Source organism: Dasypus novemcinctus, chromosome 1 (genome assembly GCF_030445035.2).
Source record: "Dasypus novemcinctus isolate mDasNov1 chromosome 1, mDasNov1.1.hap2, whole genome shotgun sequence".
Lineage (NCBI taxonomy): Eukaryota > Metazoa > Chordata > Mammalia > Cingulata > Dasypodidae > Dasypus > Dasypus novemcinctus.
In genome coordinates, this window is record NC_080673.1 from 201324599 (window position 1) to 201334522 (window position 9924).

A 9924-nucleotide genomic window follows, 5' to 3' on the forward strand; every position below is an offset into this window, starting at 1 on the left:
CTTCTGCTCCAGGGAAGCAGGTCTCAACTGTCGTTCTCTGGGTTTACCTGTCTTTCCAGATTTCAAGGCAGCAGTTTGCTCTGTGCCCCAATTCTCTTATGAGTCCAAAAAAAGTCATTGATTTGTAGTTTATTTAGCTTTTTTCTTACTGTAAGGACGGAAGTGATGATCTCCAAGCTCTCTACACACTGGCACTGAAACCAGAAGGGTTTCTTCCCTTCTAGAATGGAAATACTGGTTTTGAGCAAAATGAAAACTCCTTGACAGGGTTACAAGCCAGGCTCGATGTCACGTCAGCGACCCTTCTGCCTCCCCGTGCTCTCCACCATACAGTAGTACCTGGAAAAGGCTTGCTCCCTCTCCCCCTAGGCTTTTGCATTATATTTGTCTTTGATGGGTACACCAAGTCCCACCCCCTGACTTATCCTCATTCCCCAAATCTCAGGGCTGATGATTCTTCCTTCAGGAAGTCTGGCATGATACTGCAAGGCTGGGGAAGGGGCTGGGAACATCAGCTAGCATTTGCAGTATAAGAATCATCTCCAACACATAAGGGCTAAAAGCAAGAGCTATTTTTTGTAAGTCATGGTTCAGGGGTTGGCTGGGAAGTTCTTCTGGCCTATGCCAGCTTGGTCATCTCTGCTGGGCTGTGGCATGCAGATGAAGTCAGATGGCAGCTGGCTGATCTGGGAAGTCTTCCCTTACATGTCTGCTGGTGGGCTGGCTGATGCCCTGGCACGTGTCACGCATCCTCTAGCAGGCCCATTCGAACTTCTTTACTTAGGGGGAGGGGGCATCTCAGGATTTGAAACAGCAAGAGAACAAGTCCTCATGTACAAGCAGTTTACAAGTTTCTCCTTTTGTCACATTTGCTACGTGGGCTAAAGCAAGCCAAAAGTCCTAGCCCAGACTCAGTGCGGGAGAGGACTACCCAAAGGCATGAATGCACAAGGGCGTAAGCAGATGGAAGGCTGTTCCCGCAGCAATCCACTTACTCCTGCTTCATCTCCTAAAGGTCTGTGCTTCCTTCGTCATAGCTCTTGGGTCACTGCGTTGTGGTTGGTCTGGAATGGGGTACGTCGTAGTCAGGACTGGCCATCATCTTTTTGTTTTTTTCATTTTTAGGGAAGGTCGGTTACTGGTTGCATCATACCCTGTCCAATTCTCTGGGCATCCCGTGGATTTTATAAACTAATGAATATACTTTAATAAAGCCCTCATGTGTTTAGATGAGCTAAAGCTCATTCTGCTCCAAGAATCCTGTTATACATGTCTGTTAGCGTAACTCTCGCCTGGAACACGACCTTTCCTGCCTATCTCAATAGTTCGTGAAAAGAGAATAATAATAATTACAATAATAATATATGCTAAAGCCATCGAAAGCTGCGAGGTGCAATGAGTACAGGGACTGTGTCTTTATTCCCTAGTGAATATCCAAAACTTAGCACAATGTCTGGGAAGTAGTAGGTGCTCAATGAATATTGGCTTTAAAATGGTACAATCATAGCTTATGCTACTTATCATCATTGTCAACATCACCCCCTCCCCATATATTCAAAGCAGGCCCTTATGGTTCTGATTATGCAAACTGGGTCCAGGTGTCTCTGAAATCAGCAAATAAACTCCACGATTGCAAGTCAGCCTAAAAGACGGTGATGTTTCCTGATGAGTAATCAAGTGACTGGAGAAATTAGGACCAGGTTCTCCCAGCCAAAATTCATAAACAGACAGAAGGAACTAAACTTGTGTTGCTGATATTTTGAGGCAAAAGTTTAGAAAATTCTACTTGACAGTCATGGAAACACTTTAATAATTACATATTAAATGCCAAGGCAAGGGTGGCATTTTAAAATTACACGCAGTATATCTGCAGACTTTGAATTTATCAGGTTGAAATTGATATTTTTTTATGAGCTAGAGTGGGATTTTTCAGTGTCTTTACTATGGACATTTTGGGATGGGTAATTTTTTATTGGGATGGGGTGGAGGGCTCTTCTGTGTATTACAAAGCATCCCCAGACTCGATCCACCGGGTACAATTAGCACCCCTCTCCTTATTGTAACGACCAAAAACGTCTCCAAACTTTGCCAAATGTCCTGTGGGAAGATTACTCCCAGCTGAGAACTACTGGGTTAAGCAAAATCTCTCCTGCCCCAAATCAGCATCCATTCATATTTATGGAGCCCTTGGCAGGCATTAGGCACTTTGCTGGGTGCACTGATTTGAAGCTCACAACACTGAAACACAGGAAAAATTATCCCCATTTTACAAAAGAGGAAACTGAAAGGAAATGATTCATTCAATATGAACAACAATCAACGAAGGACACTTCTGATAGTCAGTGGCCCACTCAGACCACAGCCAGCTCTTGACTCCCAGGCTGAGCTCCACCCTTGAAACCTCTTCACCCACACCCCCCAGAACTCTGTTCATTGCTTCTAAATGTCAGTTGCTCTGCAGACAAAGGAAACTGACCTAGACCTGGATGCCCCGGAGGACAATGGCAATCGAACGTCTCCAGAGCAAACTGAACGCCCCTGGCTGTGTTTAAGTTGGTGAAGAGAAAGATGCTTTTTTCTAGAAAGCAGCTCTGGGGAGACTGGGGACTCAAAGATTAACACATCAGGCTGTGTCAGCCTGTTTTCGCTTCCATTTAGTCATTGCACTGCTTTTAATGACTGTTGTTAAGTTTCTTCATTGCTTTGTGAATTCCTTGGAGGTTGGCACTGGGACGTGCCATGGTTTTCTGTATCTCCTAGAGCTTGGCATGAAATAGGCAAATGTTTGTTGAATGAATGAAAAATTGAAAAGGGAGAGAGAGAGAGAGAGAGAGAGAGATCTGTCTCTGTCTCTGCCATTCTGCCTCTATTGAGAAAAGAAGGGTGTATCTCTTTGGTCCCTGTAGCAGTTTGATATTGTTTATAAATCCCAGAAATAGATACTGGATTACGTTTGTAAACTGGTTTGTTCCTCTGGGCGTATGAGATTGTATTAACTTCAGAAGTTTCACTTTTACTTGATTAAATTATGATCAGGGCTTTGATTGGGCCACATCAGTAGAGGGTGGGGACTCACAGAGAAAACAACATAGCAGAGGGGAGAGTGGAGTTTTGATGCTGGATCCTCAGGAAGTAAATACACAGGAGGAGAACACAGAGGAATAGAGATGGCGCCGTAGACATGGCAGAGGCCCTGGGAAGAGAGAGAGCCTGAGAGCTACAGCTGTAGTTGAGTCCAGAGAAAAATGAGATAGACAAGCCTCTCCCAGCCTACAGCTGAGGCCAGAAGAAGCTGGGACCACAGAGCCTGAAGAAGAAGTCTGAACCCTCACAGAGACCAGCAGCCTTCTTGCTCCAACATGTGGCAACAGACTTGGGTGAGGGAAGTAACTTACACTTTACAGCCTTGTGACTTTAAGCTTCTATTTCAAATAAATACCCTTTATAAAATCCAACTGACTTGTGGCACTTTGCATCAGCACCCCTTTGGCTGACTAATACAGTCCCTTTTGGAGCCCCCACCTGCACCCCAGCCTTTGTTTGGAAGACACTTGGCTAAAACAAGGCTAGTCACCACCATGTTCCCAAGCGACCTTCATTTCTGAGAAACAATAGGACAGGATTTTAGTATGAAGACTACTTAGGTATGACCTGACCCACATCCAGTCTGGTTCCCGAGTCCTCCGTATAGTATTCCATCACAGCCCCCAGCTGTTCACTTGTTCCTTCCTGCATGTCTGTTGTGTACCTGTCATGGTCCAGGTGTAAGGGAGGAGCTGGAGGAGAATCATGCCTTGGTGCTCATCCAAGCTGTGGAGTTCTGTTCCAGGCTAAGCTGCCAAACAGGGAACTCCCAAATTCAAAATACAGTGGTTTACCCAAGACGAGGTATTAAGATTTCTTTCTTAGCCATCAGAGGTAGGCAGGTGGTCCAATCAAGTAGGGAGTGCCCCTTCTGGAGCTAATCCAGGGACCTGGGCTCCTCCTCTCTGGTTGCTCTGCGACTCCTTAGGGCACTGTCTTCACTGTTATGGCCAACATGCGCTCATGTCATCATGTCGGGAAGACACATTAGTCATCACATCCTATTGGCTGGAACTTAATCACATGGGCGCTCCTACCTGCAAAGGAGGCTGGGAAATGTCTGTCTAGCCAGAAAGCCATGTGCTCAGCTAAACTGAGTGCTGTGTGTTTTTTGTTCTAAAATGAAAGTAGGGGTGAATGGATACCCAAGCATGTGTTGTGGTCTTTGCCACATAGCCCAACCTCTTCAATCTTTCAACTTAAGATGGTGAAACTGAGGCCCAGAGAGAGGAAGGAACTTCTGTAAGGTCACATAACAAGGTGGCAGCAGAACTTTTAAGATCTGTCCCCTCTGCTACTTCCCACCTCAGTATCGTGTCTCATAGCAGACTACTATTGTTACTTCTAGTATATGTGGCAGCTGCCTTCTAAGAGAAAAATCTATTCTGCCCAGATAGATTATTTTATGCATCAGTGATTTTTAGCCCTGCTTTTGGTGGGTGGGGTGGGATGGTTCCATGGAGCTTTTACATGAACCATGAAAAATGTTGACTCTCTCTGCACATAAATGCTAAAACGTACACACATACACACACAAGCACGCGTGCACAAAAGTTCACAGTGTCTCTGTGCTCACGACGACTCGTGCAGCCCCAAGCCTCCCTGTAAACTGAGGAAGGACAATGAACAGCGCCCCACGGATGTCCGCTTGGCAGCGCCGGAGCCTCCCTTGCCAGCCAGCCTGGTTTGCATTACAGCTCGAATTCTCCTCAAACACTTAATTTGAGGTCACCATGAAGCTACTCTGCAAATTGTTTTAATATAAGAATGAGAAGCTCAGAAGGGCTACCAAGTTCCAAACTCTGAAAATGCCCCTGGGGGAGGTTTTATAAGGCCAAGAAATGCAGACACACCACATTAATAGCAATTTATGGACCCCTATTTTGAGCGAGCACAAACACAAACCTACAATCGAAGACTCAACAATAAAAAGGTTACTCGACATCAGTTTTTCAATCACTCAGGATAATTTGCTACCTGAATGGGTGTTTTCAACGACAGGACTGGATTTGCAAGCTATTCCTTATCTTGGTGAGCCACGAAACAGCCTTTCTCATTTTTTCTCCTTTACAATGTACCGTGCTGCCAAACAGCACATATTGAAATAGGATGCAGACAGACTGTATTTACTCCAAGCGAGCCAGACTCAAGTTTTAAATAAAATAGGCTTAACATAAATGATAACAAAATCCGATCTAGCAGACTCTTAAAAAAAACAAGACTTGGCATAGAAGAGACCCTGCCCTGGGGAGTCACATTAGATTCTAGTGCATGATCGTGTTGCCTAAAACTAAACCCCATGGCCATCGGAATTTATAACTCCAAGTGCAAGCGCACCGGAAATTCGAGTCAGAACAAGAATCCCAGTTCTTAGTTCCAGGCTTCCATCTGGGGTAGGGAAGCAACCCAGAACCACGCGCTCCATCCCTTGTGAGGGTCAGGAGACCTCCCAGGCCACAGCGGCTGTGGTCACTCCACAGGCAGCCTCTAGGAAAGCCGGCCGGGCTCAGCGCAGGGAAGTACATGCACATGCGGTCGCAAGAGCACGCAAAGCCACGTTCGTATGTGAGCAAAGCAAGAGCTGGCTTCATCTAGAACGGAGGTGAAATCAGGTCCAGCCATCTTCTCTCGAGGAGAAGGGAAATGCGCTTACTCCAGATTTAGGCATCCGGCTTCTATGGCTGTTTCCAGAGGCTTCCGACCTCGGCTAGGGAAACCAGGGGTAGGAGGGACAGGGTACTTGTCCCCTGTCCATCCCGAGGACCTTCCTGGTGGGGAACGAGCACTGGGTAGTGGGGAGGCCGCCAGGCTAAACGTGTGACCTTGTCCCCCTGACATTGGGAGACTGGAGGGCTTCATCCACCTTCTGCGGTTGGCTTTTGACCACACGTTTCTGCTGAGCCGCCTGCTTCGGCCCTTCCCAGCACTACCTGGACAGAGTCTTTATATGGTAGTGGAGGAAGCTGTGAGCAGGAAGAGTAAGAACTGACCCCTCTTTTCGGAATGAAAACATGCCGTTGTACTTAGATGCCAAGTATATTTACTGGGGAGTAGTCCCAATGGGTGCACGTGTGTCACATATCTCTTGCCATCAAGGATTATTTTCTGTATGACTAGATACAGAACAATTAGAAAGCCCCCTCTCTGCATCCGAGATGTTTCCAGAGCCTTCCACAGCAGCATAAACATTTACTTACCGGTCTCCTGGGCACTGCCAGCCCAGCACATGTTTGCCAAAGGGTGAATGAATGTTGGTGCGGAAGGTTCCACAGGCGTGGTTTGGGCACTGCTTGAATTAGGCTTTCATCAGACCCTCTTCTTCAGTTGCTCTCTTGGCCAGGATGATCACGTGTCCTGAGCGCCTGCTGTATACCAGGTGTTGCCCGTGCTTCCTCTGCATTAGCACATTTTATTCTCACTTCTCCCCTCCAGGCAAGGGGAACTTTCACCTGCTGCGTCCCCAGGCTCTGCCACTCGAACCCTCCTCCACTCGGCGTCCAGCACGCCTCACACCCTCGATTTCCTCCCCTGCTTTGCTCTCCTTCCCCGGCTTCCCACCTCCTCCTTCTGGAGAACCCTGGGGTTTTGTCCTTGCACCTTCTCTCTTCTTTTGCATCTCCAAGATGACCTCCTACAGCCTCAGGGTCTTCAAAGTCACCCACATGCTCAGAACTCCCCCAACTGAACCAAACTCCCACCTCAGACACTTGAACCTTAATATATCCCAAAGGAAACTCCCAAGCTCCACTCCCACCCCCCACCCCTAAAGCAGGAACCTGCCCCACCCACAGTTTTCCCCATCTCTGTTGAAGTCGACTTTACCCTTCTGGTTGTTCGAGACGAAGAGCACCAACTCATCCCTGACTTCTTTCTCTTTTCTTTAACCAATCTGTCAGGAAAGCCCAGAGCTCTACCTCCTGGAAATGTCCAGGAGCTGACCACTTCTCACTGGCCGCCCTGTTCCCACTGAGCCCACACCACTGTCACCTCCTGCCGGGACTGGTACGATCGCCTCAAGACAGGTGTCCCTGCTCCTACCCTTGCCTCAGCTTACTCCCAACCCCAAAGAGGGGTCCTTTCACAGCAGAAGTCAGAGCATGCTGCTTCCCCTGCAAAACCTCCCACGGTGTCCCCCTGCGATTCAGAGTAAAGCCCCAAGGCGTGGCAGTGGCCCCGGCTCCATCTGACTGTGCCATTTGTGGCCCCATCACCTTCCACGTCCCCTCTCTCACTCTAGCCCCCGTGGGTCCTTGCAGTTCCCTGAACAAGCCAGGCCCACCCTTGCCTAGGGGTCTCAGCACTGGCGCTCCCTCTGCCCGAAAGACCCTTCTCCAGGCGTGTGCCTGGCTGACTCGCCACGCCTTCCGGGTGCCCGCAGGTGCCCAGCTCAGTGAGGCTTTCCTGACCGCCCCACTTAGAAGTTCTAGAATCCCGCTGGGTAGAGGAAGGAGATGGGCTTCTACTAATCCCCCTTCCCCCACAAAACCTCTACCTCAGCCCTGCTGAAGCCACCTTCTTCCACGCTTTTCTTCATGGTACATCTGCCCTTCCTGGGTACCACGCACGACGCCCTGGAGGCGCAGACTCCTGTACTGCACCTGGCTGCCCGCGAGGGCTCAGGAACAAGGACGGGGGCAGGCGACATGTGGGGTCCATGCGTGACCTGGAGGCTGAAAGCTGTGCTACATGGTGACTGTGTTGTTGAACAGGGACCCCAAAAGGCATCCTGAGCCCTGGAACCTGCGAACGTGACCTTGTTTGGGAAAAGCGTCTTTGCCGAGGCACTGAGGTTAAGGATCTTGGGAAGACAGCCCAGACTACCCAGGTGGACCCTAAATCCAATGACAGGTGTCCTTAGAAGAGCCAGAGGCAGAGGCTGAGGCAGAGATGGGCCCTGGCTTCGGACCTGGGCCCTCCAGAGCCACGAGGGAGGAAATTCCTGCTGGCTTAAGCCTCCCAGCAGCCCCAGGAGACTGAGGCCACAGCTTTGGCCTTAAGGTCAAGCCAGCTGACCCTCTGAGCCTCCCTCTTACGTGGGTAAAGGAGGGACAATCACACCGACACCCCCCCACCCCATGTCACATAGTAACAGTGGGGAGAAACTGCAACACGTCTTATGACACCAGGTATAGTTCAGTGTTTGCAAGATTATTTTCAAAATGAAAATGGTTGTGTTTAATGATTATAAAAATAATATGAGCTCATTGCCAAATAATATACTTTAAGATGAAATAAGTGTTTTCTAAAAGAAAATAGGGAAGCGGACTTGGCCCAATGGATAGGGCATCTGCGTACCACACCAGAGGTCCACGGTTCAAACCCCGGGCCTCCTTGACCCATGTGGAGCTGGCCCATGCGCAGTACTGATGCACACGAGTGCCTTGCCAGGCAGGGGTATCCCCCACACAGGGGAGCCCCACGTGCAAGGAGTGCACCCTGTAAGGAGAACCACCCAGCGCGAAAGAAAGTGCAGCCTGCCCAAGAATGGCACTGCACCCACAGAGAGCTGACACAGCAAGATGACGCAACAAAATGAAACAGAGATTCCCGGTGCCGCTGATAAGGAGAGAAGCAGTCACAGAAGAACACACAGCAAGTGGACACAGAGAGCAGACAATCGGGGGTGGGGGGAGAAGGGAGGAAAAAAAAAAAGATAATAGAAATCATCTGAATTTCACACTCCAGAAAGGGCCACTGTCCACTTTGGTATATGTCCTTTCAGATTTATCTCGATGCTTCATTTCTGGATTCAAATTGTCGGTCCACTGCTTCCTGGCACGTGACCCTGGGTGAGATGCTCAGCTTCTCTGTGCTTCAACCTGCCAGGGCTGTCATGAGGACTAAGAAGAGGTGGCCGATGAGATGTCTGCAATAACTGTCTGTACATTATCTGGTACATGATTGTGGCAGTGCAGGGCTTGCCACGGGGTCCCAGGGAGCCTGCAAAGTGAGAGCCCAGACCTCGGCTTGCACACAGCACTCAATCCACGCACATCGTTCCTCTTTCCTGAGTCCCCTATCCCCATTCCAACACTGTCTTCCAGTGACTTGGAACTTCTCTCAGCTCCACCAAAGCACCCTTCTCTCTAGGCTCAGGAGAATTGGCACAAGCTTCCCCTCTCTTCCTACAACTGGCTGATATCTCTACCAGACTCAGTTAAGCAGCATGTCTTTTGGGAAACTTTCATTGACTCTGAGTGGGGTCAAGATGCCTCCTGTCTCCCCTGTGCCCTCCCAGTGCTGACTCCCTCCCCCCATCAAAGCATCCCCTGCTCTGCTGATGTGCCCATCTCCCACACTGAATTGCTGAACATGGAATACGTGCTGAGAAGGAACACATGCTCCTCTCTCATCCCTGGGGTATCCTCTCTCTTCCTTTACTTCCCTAAGCCTCCTGGGGTTCCTTCTACACAACACAAATTGCAGTCAGTCTTTTTTTGCATGCATGACTGTTTATATATATATATATCTCAGTCAGCTATTGTTGTGGTAATGCTGCAGAGCAAACACCACTCACCCCAATCTCAGTGGCTTACAGGGACACACATTAGTCTTGGTCATGAGCCTGCAAGTTGCTGGGGCAGCTCTGCTTCAGGTTACAGGTGGGGTTAGGTGTGCTTCTTGCGTCCATTCCAGGAACACAGGCTCCCCAGCATGATGCTTCTCAGGGTGGCTGGTGGGGGTGCAGGCAGCTGAAACATGTGATGCCTCTTAAGGTCTCCATGGCACACTGGCACTTCGTCCTTATTTCCCAGCTGCAGTCTCAAATACCATACAATGGGTGGGCTTAAACAATGGGCATATTGGCTCCCAGTTTTGAGACCAGGAGAAATCCAAAAC